Raw genomic sequence first — 18,642 nt, 5'->3', positions numbered from 1 at the left:
TGGATTCCACATTCATAACCAAGTACTTGGCAACCTGCCCTCTCACGTTACGACACAAAAATGTGTTGCCTTCAGTATGTTTTTAATAGGCTGAGCTGTGCGTTTGATCGCTGTGCTTGGGTCTAGATTCAGAGGCACCAGGACTTTCCCACTGTGTTGTCCCTGCGATGGTTAGAATCCTGATTCCCTTGTCTTTCCAAAGAACAGTTTGGGGATACAGAGTAACACTTTCCCAAGGTCAGCTACAGGCCTTTCCTTGACCATGGCCTAAACTCTTCAAAGGCATTTGCATGCAGATTTGCAAAGTATTTTGCAAAACTTGCAAAAACTCACCAGTTTCAGATTTTGAAATTACTTGGCACAGGCCCGGGTCTACAATCGTGACATTCTCATGAGCGCGGTGGAGCAGATTTCTATAAACAAAGCAAACTCCAGTCTCTGCAGCCTTCTGTAGAAATATTTATACCCCAAGAGAAAGATCTCTTCCAGCTCTAGGATGCTGTAATGTAAACATTTTACTATAAATGAAGTGCTTGTGAACAGGCTTGCCCATCCCCTCCGCAACTTCAAGTGCATAATTTTACCTAAACACATCTTTCTACCCCAAAGGCTTGGCTGAAAGGTAAATATCCTTTATGATTCTCCTCTCAAGAAAAGAACCAACTGTTTATTGGATGTAAGGAAGGGGGGCGGGTTGTTAAATATGGGGCCTGAAAAATAAACCTATTGACTCAAAAGCCTAATGACCAGCTTTCCGGTGTTGAGCAGAGCTCCCGAGAGCTACAGCAATGGACGCCCCAATGGCCATCAGCCGCACTGCCCCAGAAGACAGCCACAGAGCCGTGGGTTGATGTATCAAGTTATTAAATTTCTCCTCACCCACAGCTGGATTTCTTTTCAGGGGATCCTAATTTTTCTTCTGGCCCTTGTACCATCTTCACCAGATTGAGTTATAGAAAGGCTTTATTTGAAGTCAGGAGAGTCTCCACTCTTGGAGAAGTTAAAGCTGTCCTTCACAGAACTCTACAGATAAGTGAGACGCCACAGCCCCGGAACCTAGGGGCCAACCTCAGACAGCCTGGAGCTGCTGAACTTGACCACCCTGTTATTCCTGATCTCTCCCTTGCTTGGCCCCCCTCCCCCTTCCCTGCTTTCCTTCTCTTTCTCTGCATTCAGTGGGGGTCCTACTCACTTACACCACAACTTTTAAGCAGAGGTCTTAACTGTATTTCATCCCACTTTCTAGAGCATTCTCAGGGTTGTTCCTCCAATTCCATGTGCTAAACCGCCCACCCCCAAATGTAACATCCTTTATGCCACCAAGCAGTCCCAATATTGTCACTGGAGACAGAGTTGCAAGATTTTTCTTGTCGGTTATTTTTATCTTGCTCTGGAATGTGGGCTTCTGACACACCCAAATACCCATTCTCTTCCTCCTTGATTTTTGGTTGGAACTGGGCTGCCCAGGCTGCAGACCACAGCCTGTCGTGCAGCTGGAAGTTGCCCTGGAGCCAGGAGATGTAATCGGCACTGTTGTGCACAATGTCCAGAAGTGTCCCTAAAGGGGGCATCGGGTACCCTTCTTTGATCCTTCCTAGTTCTCACTGTGAGAAAGATATGGATGTGCTATCCGGAACTCGGGCAGCTGGCTCGGGTGCACACCAAGCAAATCAGAGCAGGAAGACCGGAGGCATTTTTTGGTCTCTGTTGATTAGGGTTCTCCATATAAGCCCTGGATTTACAGCCCAGCTCTGTTACTTGAGGGAGAAACTAAACTTCTATCACATTTAAGCCACTATTATTGATGTGGGAAGCTTTGGAAAACCTTTGTCCACCCAAAACCCCAGGTGCCCTGGGAGAATGATAAGGCCATTTGGGGAAAGCAAATAGCTGGATAGTCACTAGGATTGGGGCTAGCACCCCCACAGATAGAACCAATTTTCACATTTAGCCTTTGTACTCTGCTTCTGCCCTGTAGATAGAACTAATTACCACATTCCGCTTCTGTATCTCGGTTTGCTATATAGACAGGAAGACCCCATAGACTATATAAACCCCAAGAATCCTTTGTTCGGGGCTCAGAATTTGGAGACTGACTCCTCTGGGCCCGTACACGTTAATAAACCTCGTACTCCAGAATTCTTCGGTGTCTGGTTGCTTCGTTTTTCTATAACATTATTGTTGAAAGATATGTAAGCAAATGTACAGTCTATAATATAAAATGTATAATGCCATTGCATAGAAATCGATTTTACCTAGACCTGTGCAAAAGGATGGGCCTTGTAGATAAGACAAATATAAAGGTGGGAAATTCTGACGACTCAAAGTCCTTTTGGCCAGTTCTCATCTGTTTACAAGACTCCCTCAGTGCCACAAATGACATCTAATAATATCTTTAATATCCAGAGGCAGAAGACACTTTAAGGTTTTCTAAAATTTTTTGACAAGATCTGCCAGCAAATTACAAGAATAACACAAGAAGGTCCCATACAACCCTCACCTACATTCCCCAAATGTTAACATCTTGCCACGTTCGCTTTGTCATTCCCTGTATATCAATCTCTTATGTGAAATATTTGAGAGTAAGTTGCAGATACGCTGCACCTTTACCAATAGACACTTTTAAGGTGTATGTCCTAAAGACAAGGGTTCACGTGACAACATAACCACATTGAGGTTATCTATTAATAAATCAGAAAATGTGCCCCAGGTGGTGTGACTCAGTGGACTGGGCGCCGGCCTGCAGATTGAAAGGTTGCCAGTTCCGTTCCCAGTCAGGGCACATGCCCGGGTTGAGGCCAGCTCCCCAGTAGGGGGCACACAAGAGACAGCCACACATTGATGTTTCTCTTCCTCTCTCCCTCCCTTCCCCTCTCTCTAAAAATAAATAAATAAAATCAAATTAAAAGAAAATGTAACCTTCGTACAATACCATTCGCTGACCTATAGAGTGGTTTCAGGTTTTGTCGGTTCCCCCAACAGTGTCCTTTATGACGAAAGGAAATCCCGGATCATGCGTTGCATTCTTCTGTAGTGTCTTTCTAGTCCTCATCAATCTGGAAAAATGTTCTGTCCTGCTTTGTCCTTCATAGCCTTGGCATTTTTGAGAAGTAGGTTACTTTGTAAAATGTTCCTCATTTGGGGTACATCAGATGCTTTTGTCATGATGAGATTCCGTTTGTGCATTTGTTATTCTCAGCACTTCAAATCAGAAGGCACATGGTGGCAATTCGTTTCATTACTGATGACGTGCACTTCGATCATTGGTCAGAATCTGTCTGCCAGGTCTCTCCACTCAAAGTTATTGTTTGCTCTTTGTACAGTTATTTAAGTATCTTGCAGAGGGATGTTTTGAGATGGTGTACAGTCCTGTTAGTCCTTCAATTTTCACCCACCAGTTTTATCATCTATTGATGATTTGTGCATAAATCGATTATTACTATGATGGTTGACCACTGGTGATATGACAACACCTTGTCTTGTATTTTCTTTCCAAGGAAGGCTGAAATTCATTTATTTATTTTTACTTGTATTTATTTGCTTGTTAAACCACCTTATTGACACATGAGGATTGCCACTCAGAACACGAAAGCAAAAACACAGGCATGTGGAGACAGTCTCCATGAACACTATAAATGAAAATCATTTACATATTAAGACATCTTTTTTTGAGCCCAGAGCACATCTGCCATTGCGTTGGATGGTGAGATTCAAGAGCAGAGGAGACTGCCCTGACCGGTGTGCCTCAGGCGTTCGGGCGTCGTCCCGCACACTGAAAGGTCGCTGATTCGGTTCCTGGTCGGGCCACATGCCTGAATTGCAGGTTTGGTCCATGGTCTGGGTGTGTACGAGAGGTAACCGATCAGTATTTTTCTCCCTCTGTTTCTCCTTCTCTTCTCTTCTCTTCTCTTCTCTTCTCTTCTCTTCTCTTCTCTTCTCTTCTCTCTAAAAACAAATAAACGGACATCTTAAAAGAAACAAAAGCAAATGAGACAGATCCAGGACACATGTCTGAATAGATACCTACCCTGCAACGTGGGAAGGGCCACTCCAGGGTGGCTACAAACAGGCACCTTGATTCCACTTACATGTAGAATCTTAAAAAAACAAGACAAATACATAAAAGCAGAAACAGAGCCACAGATATCAAGAATGACCTGATGGTTAACCCAGGGAGTGGGGTGAGGGGACGGGAACAAAATAAAAGAGGGCTCCTGGTGGCACTTTGTCACTACATCACTAAATAAATAAATAAATTTGAAAAAAAAGAGGTGATAAAACTGGGAAAATATAGCAATAAAATTTATTCCTCAAATGAAAAAGACTGATGTATGTTGGAAAGTATGTCATTCCCTTTCCCCTTTTTTTCTTAAAGAACCAGGTGTCTTGTCTGGCAGAAGTGGGGATTGTCTGTTGAGTGCACTGAGGGGACCCACATTGCTCTCATAAAACTATGTAGGATAAGGAACTTTCTGGGAGGCAACAACTTGAACCCTGTCTTCTATCACTAATACATCCGAGCAACTTGGGTACCCAGACCAGGGGCAGGACTACAGAAACCTTAAGAAAGGTCTCACTTTAGCACTGACTGGTATGGCTCAGTGGATTGAGTGCCAACCTACTAACCAAAGGGTCCTGGTTCAATTCCCAGGCAGGACACATACCTGGGTTGCAGGCCAGGTCCCTAGTATGGCGTGTGCAAGAGGCAACCACACATTGATGTCCCTCTCCCTTCCTTTCTCCCTCCCTTCCCTTCTCTCTAAAAATGAATAAAGTCTTTTTTTAAAGGTTTCACTTTTTAAATATTTTTTAAAGATTTTATTTTTTATCTTTAGAGGTGAAGGGAAGGAGAGAGGGAGAGAAATATCAATGTATGGTTGCCTCTCGTGCATCCCCTGCTGGGAACTGGCCTACAACCCAGGCATGTGCCCTGACTGGGAACTGACCCGTGATCCTTTGGTTCACAGGCCTGCGCTCAATCCACTGAGCTACACCAGCCAGAGCACATTTCACCTTAAGGAAAGAAAAAATTAGCTGGACATCCCAGCACCTCCAGAGTCTCACGTTTGGAGGTGTGACCTCACAGTGTGTCAAATGGGAAATACACCTACATATAATATTACATCAATTTATATGTGTTTATGTTAGTTTCATGTCATTTGGTTCTCATTGGTTAGTTGACATTTTCTCAGCATTATTTTTAATATATTTCTATGGTTTAAAGCCAGTACATTTTGGGAGCCTCTCAAATCTTTTTTAGGCTCTGACAAAGCTCGTAGATCTAGGAACTGCACCTAAAGTACCTAATGAAATTTTTTTAGTGGAAAGAAGTTTTATTTGCTTTATGTCAGAGATAAATGTCCCTGAATGAATCAAACTTACTTCTTAAAGAAAATAAAGCTTAATGAGATATAATTTACATACCATAAAATTCACCCATTGAAAGTGTACAGTTTAACCATCTTGGTACATTTACAGAGTTGTGTAACAGTCCCCACTATCTAATTATAGAATATTTCATCACTTCCCAAAGAAACCTTGTACCCACTTAAAGTCATGCCCCATCCTTCCCCCTGCCCCGTGCAAACCACTGAACTGCTCTCTATCTCTACAGATTTGCCTTTTGTAGATATTTCATATAAACGAATCCCATAGTATGGGGTCTTTCCTTCATGACTGGCCTCTTTCAACTTAGCCTGATGGTTTTGAGGTTCATCCATGTATTTCATTCATTCTTATTAGTGATTAAGGTCACATTGTATGAAAAGAACACATTTATTTATCCGTTCACCGGCTGATGGGCAGTTGGGTTGGTTCCACATTTTGGCTATTGTGAGCAATGCTGCTATAAATGTTTTGTGCGCATCTTTGGGTGGACACATTTTCATTTCTCTAGGGCTGGAATTGCTGTGTCATGTGGGAACATTTGGAGAAATTGCCAAACTATTTTCCACAGTGATTGCACCATTTTACATTCCCACCAGCAGTGAATGAGGACTCCACTTTCTCTACATCTTTACCAGCACTTCTTATTCTAGCCAGCCTCATGGGAATAAAGTGGCAACTCATTCTGGTTTTAATTTGCCTTTGCCTAATGACTAATGATGTTGAACATCTTTTTTTTTCCCTTTTTAAAAAAGATTTTATTCCTTTCTTTTAGAGAGAGGAAGACAACCATCAGTGTGTAAGAGAAACATCTGTCAGTTGGCTCCCCTTTACGTTCTTGACCAGAGACCAAACCTGCAACCCAAGTATGTGCCTCAACGGGGAACCCTTCTCTTTGCCAGTGGACCCCCAACTGACTGAGGCGCACCAGTCAGGGTTGTTTATTTACTTTTCCATAAGTTTAAATCCTTGAGGGGCACAGCATTGCACAGATTCTGGGCCCAGTGGTCTTGGCAGGAAGGTTGCTGCGGAATTCAGCACGGGCCATGCCACTGTTCGCATGAGCACGAGTTCCCTTTCCCCAGAATGTCTGGTTTTGTTCGGTTTACCACCAGGAGTCACTGTGTTCTTTGCTTTGTACACATAAGCACATCTCTTGCCTAGAGAGAATTCAGTTTCATCTCGAGCATCAACACCTTCAACTTTAAGAAGAGCTGTGTGCTCCCTCTGGTTCCACAGAACCACTTATACCTGGCAAAAATGACCTTGGACCAGAGCCTTCCAGATGTGTACGTCGTTGTAGGAGTCTGGTTCCCAGCAGACTCCACAAGCCCCCAAACAGCAGAAAGAGTGAACATTTTTTTTTATGTGCTTATTGGTGTTGTGTATCTTCTTTGAGAAAGGCTTATTCAATTCTTTATTCATTCTAATTGGATTATATGTAAGGAGTTCTTTCTTTATATATTGTGGATGCAATTTCCTTATCAGCTATATAATTTAATAAATTTCCCATTCTGGTGGTTGTCTTTTATGATGTCTTTTGAAATATAAAAGTTTTAAATTTTTATAAAGTCCCATTTGTAAATTCTTTCTTCTATTGTTTGTGCTTTTGGTATTGTATCTAAGAAATCATTACCTGACACAAGGTCTTAAACATTTATTCTCATGTTTTCTTTTAAAATTACTTTTACTGATTATGCTAATATGGTTATCCTGATTTTTCCCCCATTGCCTCCCTCCACCCAGCACCCCCCACTCCCTTAGGCAATCCCCACACCATTGTTCATGTCCATGGGTCATGCACGTAGGTTCTTTGACTACTCCATTTCTACCCTGTACTTTACATCCCCATGGCTATTCTGGAACTACCTATTTGTACTTCTTTTTTTTTTTTATAGAGGGGGGGGGGGGGGGGTCCCTCACCTCTTCAACCATTCTCCCACACCCCTCTCCTATCTGTCAACCATCAAAACACACTCTGTACCCATGATTCTGTCTCTGTTCTTTTTGTTTGCTTAGTTTGTTTTCTAGATTAAATTGTTGGTAGATACATATTTATTGCCATTTTATTGTTCATCATTTTGATCTTTTTCTTAAATGAGTCCCATTAATGTTTCATATGATAATGGTTTGGTGATGATGAACTCCTTTAGTTTTTTCTTGTCCAGAGAGCTCTGTATCTGGCCTTGGATTCTGCATGCTGTCTTTGCTGGGTGGAGCAGTCTTGGCTGTAGGTCCCTGCTTTTCATCACTTGGAATATTTCTTGCCAATTATTTCTAGCCTGCAAAGTTTCTTTTGAGAAATCAGCTGACACTCTTATGGGAACTCCCCTGTAGATAAGTAACTTCTTTTCTCTTGCTGCTTTTAAGATTCTCTCCTCATCTTTAATCTTTGGCATTTTAATTATGATGTATCTTAGAGTGGGCCTCTTTGCATCCATCTTAATTGGGACTCTCTGTGCTTCCTGGACTTGCATATTTATTTCCTTTACCAAATTAGGAAAGTCTTCAATTATTTTTTCACATAGATTTCCAATTTCGTGCTTTTTCTCTTCTTATGAGAAATGCTGTGAATGCTGGACCTCTTGAAGTCATCCCAGAGGCTGCTTATACTATCCTTGTTTTTTTAAATTCTTTTCTCTTCTTGTTCTGATTGGTTGTTTTGTGCTTCCTTATGTTCCAAACCATTTATTTGATTCTCAGTTTCATCCATTCTACTGTTGTTTCCCTGTAAATTTATCTTTATTTTCATTTTTTATGCTGCTAAGTTCCTTGAGCATTCTTATAACCAGTGTTTCAAATGCTGCATCTGATAGATTGCTTATCTCCATTTCATTTAGTTCTTTTTCTGGAGTTTTGATCTGTTCTTTCACTTGGGACATGTTTCTTTGTTTCCTCATTTTGGCAGCTTTCCTGTGTTTGTTTCTATGTATTAGGTAGAGCTTCTATGTCTTCCTCTATTGGCAGCATGGCCGAATGTAGCAGGTGTCCTGTAGGGTCCAGTGGCACAGCCTCCCCATCACCGAAGCTGGGTACTAGAGATGTGCCCTTTGTGTAGGAGGAGTACACCTTCCTTCTGTAGTTGAGCCTTGACTGCTGTTGGCAGGTCAATGGGAGGGATTTACCCAGGCCAGTAAGCTACTAGGACTGGCTATGACCACTGACCACCAACCTCCACCCTCCGTAAAGGAGCAGCTGTGCAGGGACAGAGTGATGGGGCTCCAAAGTGATCTGTAGCTGTCCACTGGGTGCACAGGCTCTGGGATTTCCTGGGTAGTGTAGGCCAAGGTCATCTCCCACTTGTGTTTTCCCAGGGCTACCCTGCCTGAGCTATAAAACAATCTAAGATGTCTGCTACCTGTGCTGGGCTTGGAGATTCCCAGGTGAAGCCAAGCTGTGAATCTAGGCTGGCTGCTGCTAGTGTTAGGCCTGGAGCCAATTAGCCAGAGGTATGGGGTCTGCCGGCTCCCTGAGGCCAGCTGTTGCTTGTTTGAGAGGATTTAGGAAGTACTGAAGTATAAGCCCAGATCAGCCATTCATATGGAAAGTCACGACAGTTTGGGCAGGCCTGTTGGTTGAGTGGGATGGAATCTCAGGGGATCTCCAGTGCAGGTCAAACAGTGTTGTAGGTTGTTGGAGTCTCAGATATGGCACCCACCTGCCAGCTCTGTGACTGAGTTCAGAAAAGGGACAATGGCCTCTGCCCACCTTTCTGTCTGGGAGAGAGCTATCCCCCAGCTCTTGCCTTAATGTCAGACACTTCAGATCCTTCCTTTATGCCACTGGTGCCTTTCAAGCTGCTTATTCAGTGCTGGAGCTCAGAGGGAGTGAGTCCGAGTAAGTCCATGTGTGGGATCTTTAAGAAGAACTGCTTGGGACTCTAGGAGTTTCTTCCAATGATTCAATCCCCATTGGTTCGTGCAGCCAGAAATTATGGGGACTTATCTTCCTGGCACTGGAAACCTGAGCTAGGGGGCCTGGTATGGGGCTGGGACTCCTCGCTCCTGAGATATCCCTCCCAAATTTTATCCACCACGTGGAATGTGGGACCAGCCCGTTCCATGTCTCTGCATCTCCGCCCCTCCTACCAGTCTGGATGGGTGTGGTTTCTTTAATTCCATAGTTGTCGGACTTCCATTCAACTCAATTTCTGATGGTTCTGAGTGATGGTTATTTTCTGGTTTTGTTGTCATTTTGATGTGGTTGTGCGAGGAGGCAAGGCCTATATACCTAGGCCACTATCTTGACCAGAAGCCTTCTATGTTTTCTTCTAAGAGGTTTATAGATTTAGCTGTCACACTTATATCTATAATCCATTTTGAGGTAATTTTGACTTTGAGTTAATGTAGTATAGGATGGGTCCAGCATAATTGTTTTCCATGTGGCTATTTGGTTGTCCCAACACAAAAAGGCTCTTCTCTCTTCCATTAACTGGTTTTGGCACCTAAATTTTATAGTTGTTCTGAAAATTAGATCCAGTGAGAGAATCAGAGAATTAGGGGAAAGTGGTTATTTTCAGGTACCATGTGACTGCTGATACCTAAACCTGTCCTGCAGACCTCTTAGACGGTAAGCCCGCACCTTGTGAAAAGAATGGCAGCCTTCTCCTCTGCTTCCTGAGGTGGCAACAAGACCCCTGGTTTTTTAGACTAGCAGTGGGATCCAGTTTTATTGGCATTGTGCATGGCAGGTTTCCAAGTCCACCAGCACCTGAGCGGTGATCATAGCAATGGGATCTAAGTGTTGCTCACAGAGTAGTACTGTGCACAGATGTCAGGACTTGGATCCTTTAGGTCCTAGTTCAGATACCACAATGGCAGCCAATGACTGGCACTGGTTTATGAATACCTAAGTACCCTGATAGTTCTGAAAGGTATTTCGTGAAAGAAGGAGAGACTATTGTAGAAGATTGAAAAGGTGAGAGCTCAGGGCAACTGAGATGTGGGCATTCATTTAAACAGGCCCTACCTGCAGCCACCAAGTGGTAAAGTGTGAGACACCAAAACGCATGCACAACGTACGAGGAGGCCCCATGCACGTCCTGGTGATGCAACTTGCAGGGCCAAACTACAGGGGAGGAAATCAGCAGGTGACACAAAGGCTGGGATTTAGAGCTGGAACTTGAGGCCAAAGAGCACACATGGGCCAAAGGCAGAAGTGAGACAGATGTAACAGGAACCAAATGTCAGAATCCAAGAAGGCGGGTTACAACAGAGACATTAAAACCAGGAGTGCAGTAAAAATAAGACACTGGGGACAGAGACCAAAGGTAATGTTGTGACTGGGAGTCCAGCTAATCACATCGTCAGGTTTAGTGGCCAACTGGGTCACCCCACCACAAGCCAGCCATTTAAATCAGCCATTCTCCTCAGAAGCACTCATTTCTGCACCCCGGAGAGGTGGGTTCCTGGTCCCAAAGCTGGTGCTTGTGACAACGCTTGACACAAAGAATGCGAGCGTTGAGTGCCTACTATGTGCCTGAAGTGGCAACCTGTAGACACTGGCTGGAGGTAGAAACTGCTGTGGTGGTGTAAGACAAGTCCTGCTCTCAGGAAGCTGAGAAGACAACCGGCTCAGAACGTCTTCAGGGTTGACACAGGTCCCAGGGCTGTGAAGTCTCCACTCAGTTGAACCACAGTGGCAATCAGTGACCAGCCCTGATTCATAGGCACATGTCTGGGTCAGCACAGCTAATAAGTGGAAGAGCCAGGATCACCTCTCAAGTTTCTTACTTGGAGGTGGGGGTTTTTCTTCTACACCACGGAAGACTCTGAGGCACAGTGAAAGGGACAATGAAAAGGATTGAAACTGGATTATTTCTGTAGGTAGAATGATAGGGAAGGGACACTGAAGGAGAAGGAGCTAAAGAAGAATGCAAGCAGTGAGAGAGAAGTTATGGAATGTATTAGGGTTCTCAGAAACAGAACTTACATGTGTGTGTATACCTAGGAGGTCAGTCCAGAAAAAGTCCATCCACTGTTAATATAACAAGAACAGTTTGCATGACATTGGTGTAAGCTCACAGCCAAGGAGAGTGGACTGCAATGTGCATGTGTGAACAATGGCAACTTTATTGCACTAGTCAGTGGGGGAGGTAGACACTGTTGAGTGAGCATGTGTACTGTGTGGCTGTTGCATTAGAAATGACTGAGCGAGTAGAGCAATGAATCTTCATCAAATTTCACATTAAGTGCCTGGCTGGCGTAGTTCAGTGGATTGAGTGTGGACCTGTGAACCAGAGAATAGCAGTTTGATTCCCAGTCAGGGCACATGCCTGGGTTGCAGGCCAGTTCCCAGTAGGGGACACATGAGAGGCAACCACACATTGATATTGCTCTCCCTTTCTCCTTCCCTTCCCCTCTAAATATAAATAAATAAAATCTTTAAAAATTCTTTTGCATTAAGCTTAAACATTCCTCCACAGAAACTATTTTGATGACTCAGAAGGCCACAGCTATGGGCAACTGGTGACTGACAGCTTCATTATGACAACATGCCTGCTCATGCATCACGTATTGTGCAAATTTTTGACAAAACATCAAATTATCCAGGTGACTCAGCTCTGCTACAGCCCAGATTTGGCACCTGTGACTCCTAGCTTTTTCCAAAACTAAAATCACCTTTGAAAGGGAAGAGATTTCAGACCATGATGAGATTCAGGAAAATACGACAAGGCAGCTGATGGTGACTGGGAGACCTGTGTGAGGTCCCCAGGTGCCTACTTTGAAGGGAAATGAGGCACCATTGTCCTGTGTACAGTGTTTCTTGTATCTTGTATCTTCTTCAATAAATGTCTCTTTTTCATGGTGAATGGCTGGATACTTTCTGGACAGGCCTTATATATCCACTTTTCTGTGCACATATATATGTTTCTATGTTAAAGAGATCTATTATAAAAATTGGGGGGATGGGCTGGGATGGAAGTAAAAGACAGAAAACTGTACTTGAACAACAATTAAATTTTAAAAAAAATGGCTCACACAATTATGGAGGCCGATCTCAAGATCTGCAGTTGGCAAGCCGAGACCCAGAAGCCAGTGGTACCGTTCCAGCCCATGTCTGAAGGCCTGAGAACCAGCAGAGTCGATGGTACAAGTTCCCGTCTGAAGGCAGCAGAGGACTGATGTTCCAGCTCAAGCAGTTAAAGCAGGTGAACTTCCCTGTTACTCAGCCTTTTTGTTCTACTCAGGTTTGCCATTGATCAGATGAGGCCCACTCCCACTGGGGAGGGCATCTGCTTTACTCAGTCCACCAGTTCGAGTGTTAACTAACCTCCATTCCCACGAACATCCTCACAGACACACCTAGAATGATGAACGATGTTTGACCGGATGTCAGAGTACCCTGTGGTCCACTCAAGCTGACATATAAAATTAACCGTCACAGGGAATGAGGAAGCGGCAATGCATCACTTTCCGCAGGGTCCTGAAGGCTCAGGCAACCGGCCTGGCCTCATGTGGGGGAGATTTGCGGGCAGACCGTGGATTCTCTAAGGGATGCTACTGACCCTGATAAGACTCTTGAAATCTGTAGGGGTGGTGTTCATTTTCCTAATCAATGGGGAATGCTCTTTCACGGTGGGAGACAAGGCATGCTAGCCATCATACAAAACACATGGCAGCCCAGGAATTTTGAATGTGCGCTGGATATTCATGGAGGCGAAAAATGATTATATAAGTGTTCATTGTCATGCAGGTTCTGTCTCAGCCTGGAACCTAACTCTGCTTCACATACAATCACAAAGTTTCTTAGCACATTTTTAATAAGAATGAAAGTCTGGGGCCTCTGTCTTACAAATTCAGAGATGATTGTGCTTCATTTTGTGTATGTCCTTTTGGGATGCTATAACAAAATACCATAAACGAGGTGGTTGATAAACAACAGAAATTTATCTCTCACAGTTCCGGAGGCCGGAAGTCCAAGATCAGCGTCCCCGCACAGTCCGGTTCTGCGGAAGGCTCCCTTCCCGGTTGCAGGCTGCCCACTGCTCATTTCATCCTCACGCAGTGGAAGAAGGAGCAAGCTAGCTCTCTGGGCTCTTTTCTAAGGGCTCCTTCACGACCTTCCAGAGGTTCCACCTTCTAATACCAGCACATTGGGTGTTAGAGGTTCAACATTTTGAAGATGGGGGTGGGGGAGGAAATCGGTAACATGTAGACTGTCACGAAGGACTCTCCCTTTTGTGAAGAATGTCGTTAACGGCCTCACTGCTGGTGGTATTTCAGTCAAGTCACACCATCCACCTACATCAGCCTGCCTTTACGGTGTCTCATTCCTGGTGACTCCATATCTTGGTACAAGTAGCTGTTCACTTCCTTACACCTTCTAGGGTAGTCAAGCCCAAGCATTTACATATTAAAACATTTTATTTATATTATGTTATTATAAATCACTTTCCACTTATTTCTCCTTTCTATTGGGGCTTTAGATTGTGGGGGTTTATTTTGTTTTTTGGAATAATGTATGTAAGTGGCCTATTTTTTTAGATCAATTTTATTTATTTCAGGAGAACAGAGAGGGTATTACAAAATATTTGGTTAAAAGAAAAGACCTGGGTCGGATCCACTTGCAAACAACTGAACCAGGGAAGGATATGGCTCCCAACTACCCTCCTCATCCCCATTCCATGTGGCTTTCGGCCCGTTCTTAACCCTTCACAAAAGAGCAGCTTACATGCAAATTAGTGCTCAGTGTGTATCCGGTTTCTAGAAAGGCGAGCAAAGAGCTCTCCAGAGCTGGCAGAGGGCAGCTCCTTTGTCCAAGATCCCCTTCGGGCATCAGCAACCCCCTCTTCAAGGATCATTAGCAGCAAAGAGCACCCACCCCAGGGTGAGCGCACAACCAGGGCGACCTGCCCAATCACTGGCCCCACGAAGAACACCTGGAGGAGCTCCAGGGCCCTGAACAGGGCCGGGCCTGGTCGGGCGCCTGGGACTGCAAGCAGCCGGCGCCCTCCTGCTCCTCCCTGGGAAGCGTCTCAGCTCATTCCCTCCCATCTCAGCTCATTCCCTCCTTCTCCCTGGCAGACATTCTGGTTTTCCAAGCGCCACCCCAGGTCCTAGTTTCTGCAGTCCCCTTGCCGACCCTAAACAGTTCCACCCACCCCATCCGTAAAAGATCTTGCCCGTGCAGATTTTCCGCTAAGAGTGTTCTGAGCTCATTCTCCCAGCCTCATCTTCTTGCCAGTTCAGGACTGCCAACCCACCCCTTCAAATGCTGGCTTTGGACTCGATGTTTTAAGTCCAGGCCTGCTTCCTGGTTTGCCCTGTCCCAAGTCTCTACACCAGTTCCCCTTTGCACCGTGACCCAGAGAGAGCACAGGCCTGGCCCACCCTTGCTCAGGACCCGATTTCATTTTCCTCCCATTGCCCCATGACTGCTGACCAAGCACATCCTTTCCCAAGCTCGGCCCTGACTCCCCAACTCCTGGCCTGGGCTCGAATCCAAGGCCCGATCTGCCAGGGAGAGAAGGTTGGACGATTTCCCCCAGCTTTGCCTTTGCAGGAACCCTTGCCACCTACCCCGGCCTCGTCTGTTTGGTGGCTGCTATTGCTCTTCTCTCAGAGGTGAGGATGGGCCCTCCCACCCACGTTGTTCCATCTTTTTCACTTGGAAAGGACATTTCAGAGCAGCCAGGGCTCAGGATCCAGAACCCAAAGCAGCCCTGTTGGAGAAGGCTAACTCAGCCATTTGGGCAAGGTTCAACTGTTCCTTCTGCAGAGTTCTCTCCATCTCTCTTCGGGCGTTACTGGGGTTTGTACTGAACCAAGTATCTCTGATGTTTGCTAGAGGATAAAAGATCACAACCAACCTTTATACTGCTTGTCAGTCCTACCTTATACCTCCACCCACTAACCACAAACACACAGCTGTTTGCTACATGCAAGAGACACTACATTTACTAAAATCCTGAACATAATTCAACCTTTTTCTTTTGCTAACTTAGAAACACCGTGTAGAGTATTCTGTGATATAGTAGAAAGAGAATTCTTTGCTTGTAAATCCCTCGCTTATCCTTAAATCCCTTTCCCTTCCACGCCCCTTCCCCCATCCTTCTCACAGAAACATGGAGCCTTTCTGCCTCCTTCTCCCTCTCTGTCTTGCAAATTTCACAAGCCTCTGGTGTCAAAAGGATGTTTATGGCTTTTCTCCTCTACCCAGTTACTGCTGCTTCTGCAGAGCATCTGGTGGGCTCCAGGAACTCAATACTTCCAGGCTTTCCCAGGGAGATGGGAAGACTGAGGTCTGGTTTCAAAGCTGTTTGGGGGGTGGGGGTTAGGGGGTTCCACTTGGAGCTTGCCGGTTTCTCCCAGGGTATGTAAAATCAAACGTCTTGCCTTGATGGGGATTCGTTTTCTTCCCAGACCCTCTCCTGTCTGGACTACATAAGAAAGTTATTTCTTCTATTAACATGACTTTGTTTCCCTAAAGTAATCAGTTCAGCCCGCGCTACGTGAGCAAGCACATTTTTCTGGCGCACGGTTGCATGACAGAGCGTCCCACCTCGGCTGACAATGATTGCTGGCAGGCCCAAATTGCTAGGAAGTTTCTCTCTCCCGAACAAAGGTCTGGCGCCTCGGGGATGGGGGCAAGATAAAAGTTCAATTCTCCCAGCCTCTTTACAACCACGGCTGTTATTCATGGCTCCTACCGCCCCAACCCCCTGGTGGGGAGAGCCCGAGGAAGCGATGTTTGCAAATTCTTTAAAAACTGAGTCAGCAAATGTCTGACCTACATAGTAAATCGCTAATAAATAGAACTACAATTACAAAAAAAAAAAGTCAATCACTACAACAATGAACCTGTATTTCCAGGCTGTATTTTATTATCTAGAGGGGGGCCAAACAACCACATCGCCATACAGACTTTACTGTGTCGCCTCTGGGCTACATGCCACCCTAACATTCTCATTTTCCGGTCATCGTTGTCAAGTCCAAATCAGAACTCCCGGCTCGAAAGCCCACGACTGCCCTTCTGAGAATGTTTGTACAACTGAGCAGAATACATCCTAACGAGAAATATTTAGATACCGGACCACTGGGTCACCAGGATTAAAGGGAATGAAGCTAAGGCCATGAAAATTTTCCATCTGGTAATTTTTTTTTTTTTTTTACCTTAGGACTCCTGATCTATTCTATTTTTGTGTCAGGTGTCAATTCACCAGTCCTACCCCTGGATTTACACGATGATCAATACACTTTTGATTGATTTTTTTTTTTTAAAGGACCATCGGAGGGAAATGATGTCATACGTACCAAGGACAAGTGAAATTGCGATCCATGTGGCTTGGGTCTGTTTGGGGATTTCTGGAGCCCAGTCCCAAGCCCAGTGCCCAGACAGCAAATGGGAGGGCTGTCGGTAGGGCCCCGCCCCCTGCCTCTCGCCAGGGAGGGTGCAAAGTCCGGGATGTAAGAGACTGCCTGCCAGCCCCGGCTCTGTAGATAAAGAGCCCGGCTGACACTTGTACCTTAATTACACAATATGTTACCCACACTTCCCAAAGTCCTTTACCGCTCCCCCTCTACCAGTGACAACCTCTTATTTAAAAGGCTGGTGAGGACATTAAAATACATCATAAAAAGTCAAGTATTTAATTTGCTGGGTTAATGGCTTACGTTTCAAGGAACTTGGATGCCAAATTTGTAAAGTTTGGAATCCAGCAAAACAGTCGGATCTCATACTTGCCTTTGACTGAACTTTCTCATAATGTGCATAGAACCCAGGTCAGTCTAGCACCCAGATATGATACCGTCTCTAAGCTAAAGCAGAGGGTCTCGGCCTTCTCCCCCCACCCCCACCCCAGTTTTTTCCACGCGTGTGACTGACGGGATTCCCATGGTCCCACACCAGCCTGCTTGCTGCTTCTCCAATAGGACAAACCCTCCCAGGGGCACCCAAGGGCACTGCCCTTCCTGCTGCAGAGCTGCTCCTACCCCTACCCCGGCCCCAGCATCCATAGAAGCTAAAATGTGAAGATCAGCCTCTCGGCCTCCGTCAGGCTGCAGTGTGGGCACGTGGCCTGACCTGGCCAACAGGACCTGCAGGAAAGCTTTGGGAAGGACTTTCCCCTAAGGCAGAGACTCATGGGAGGAAATGCCTTTCCTGGCCTGACGTGTGCCTGTCTGCGACGCCTGGAACTGCTCAACCGCCTGTCTTTCCACCACGAGGAAGGGATGCTGCTGACAAGCTGAGCCTGGCCAAATGGAATGTTGGAAAGTTGGAAAGCACCCTGTGCTCAACGTCATGGTCCAAGCACTGCGAACGGGGAGCAGGGCACGCCACCCCAGAATGTGCCACTTTGGCATTCGGATTATTTGGAGCTGAAGACAGACCCAGCAGACTCCAGAAAAACTTTTACCTCCTCCTTAACCACCAGAAAGAATTTAGATGGGGGGCCTGGCTCAGAGAGAGAGAGCTATTACCAGTGTAAAAGCAAAGAAGAAAATTAATTTTCCTTCCTACCTTCCTATGTTCTTCTGGCTGGACTAATAAATTCACATGAGACAGATGAAGAGGAGACAATAACCCAGTTCGGTACGTGTGTATGTACAGGGTTTCACAAGAATCTGAGACCCGAAGACACACTGGGCAGCTGAGGCTTATGTGCCAGTCTGGACCAAGAAAAGGGAGATGCTGAACCCCTACCAGAGATAACTTATCTGAGTGACCCACTTCTGTGGCAGGCAAACATCTCATTACCAAACATCTGCCCTCGTCCAGCAAATTATCACCCCCCTTTGAAGCCCCAGGCCCCTATTCCATTCCTGAACTCAGACGGCACATGCGGCTTCAACTACCTGGCTTGCCCTGGGATTCATATTTTTATGTGGCTTCCATGTGTATGAAATTAAACGTTTGTTTTTCTCTTGTTAATCTAACTTCTGTCAATTTAAATATTCATATGCACATGCGTGGGCATTTTGTCTTATTCACCACCATGGGCACTTAACAAATATTTGTTAAATGAATGAATGAATGAACATGAATAATAACCATGACCTAGAACACACTCTAGTTTATATCAACAGTAAGTCTTTTCCAGAAAGTAGAATAATGGTTGTCAGAGGCGATGGGGAATTAACTGTTTAATGGACACAGATGTTCATTTCGGGGGGGAAAGAAAAAAGTTCTGGAGATGAATAGTTGGTGATGGTGGTACAACAATGTGAACATACTTAATGACACAGAACGGTGCGCTAAATATGGTTAAGCCCCGGCCAAGTGGATCGATCAGTTGGTTGGAACATCGTCCCCTGA

At 45.2% G+C, this 18,642-nt stretch overlaps 1 pseudogene; it reads right to left on the bottom strand.

Annotated features, from left to right (window-relative positions):
- Positions 1–6,346: 6,346 nt before the first annotated feature.
- Positions 6,347–6,743, bottom strand: LOC119036276 (60S ribosomal protein L35a-like; annotated as a pseudogene).
- Positions 6,744–18,642: the final 11,899 nt, after the last annotated feature.

This window comes from Artibeus jamaicensis, unplaced genomic scaffold, assembly GCF_021234435.1.
Source record: "Artibeus jamaicensis isolate MK-2021 breed Jamaican fruit bat unplaced genomic scaffold, CSHL_Jam_final contig_1998, whole genome shotgun sequence".
NCBI lineage: Eukaryota > Metazoa > Chordata > Mammalia > Chiroptera > Phyllostomidae > Artibeus > Artibeus jamaicensis.
Note: the sequence above shows the minus strand (reverse complement) of the source record. Positions and strands in the feature narration are given on the sequence as shown.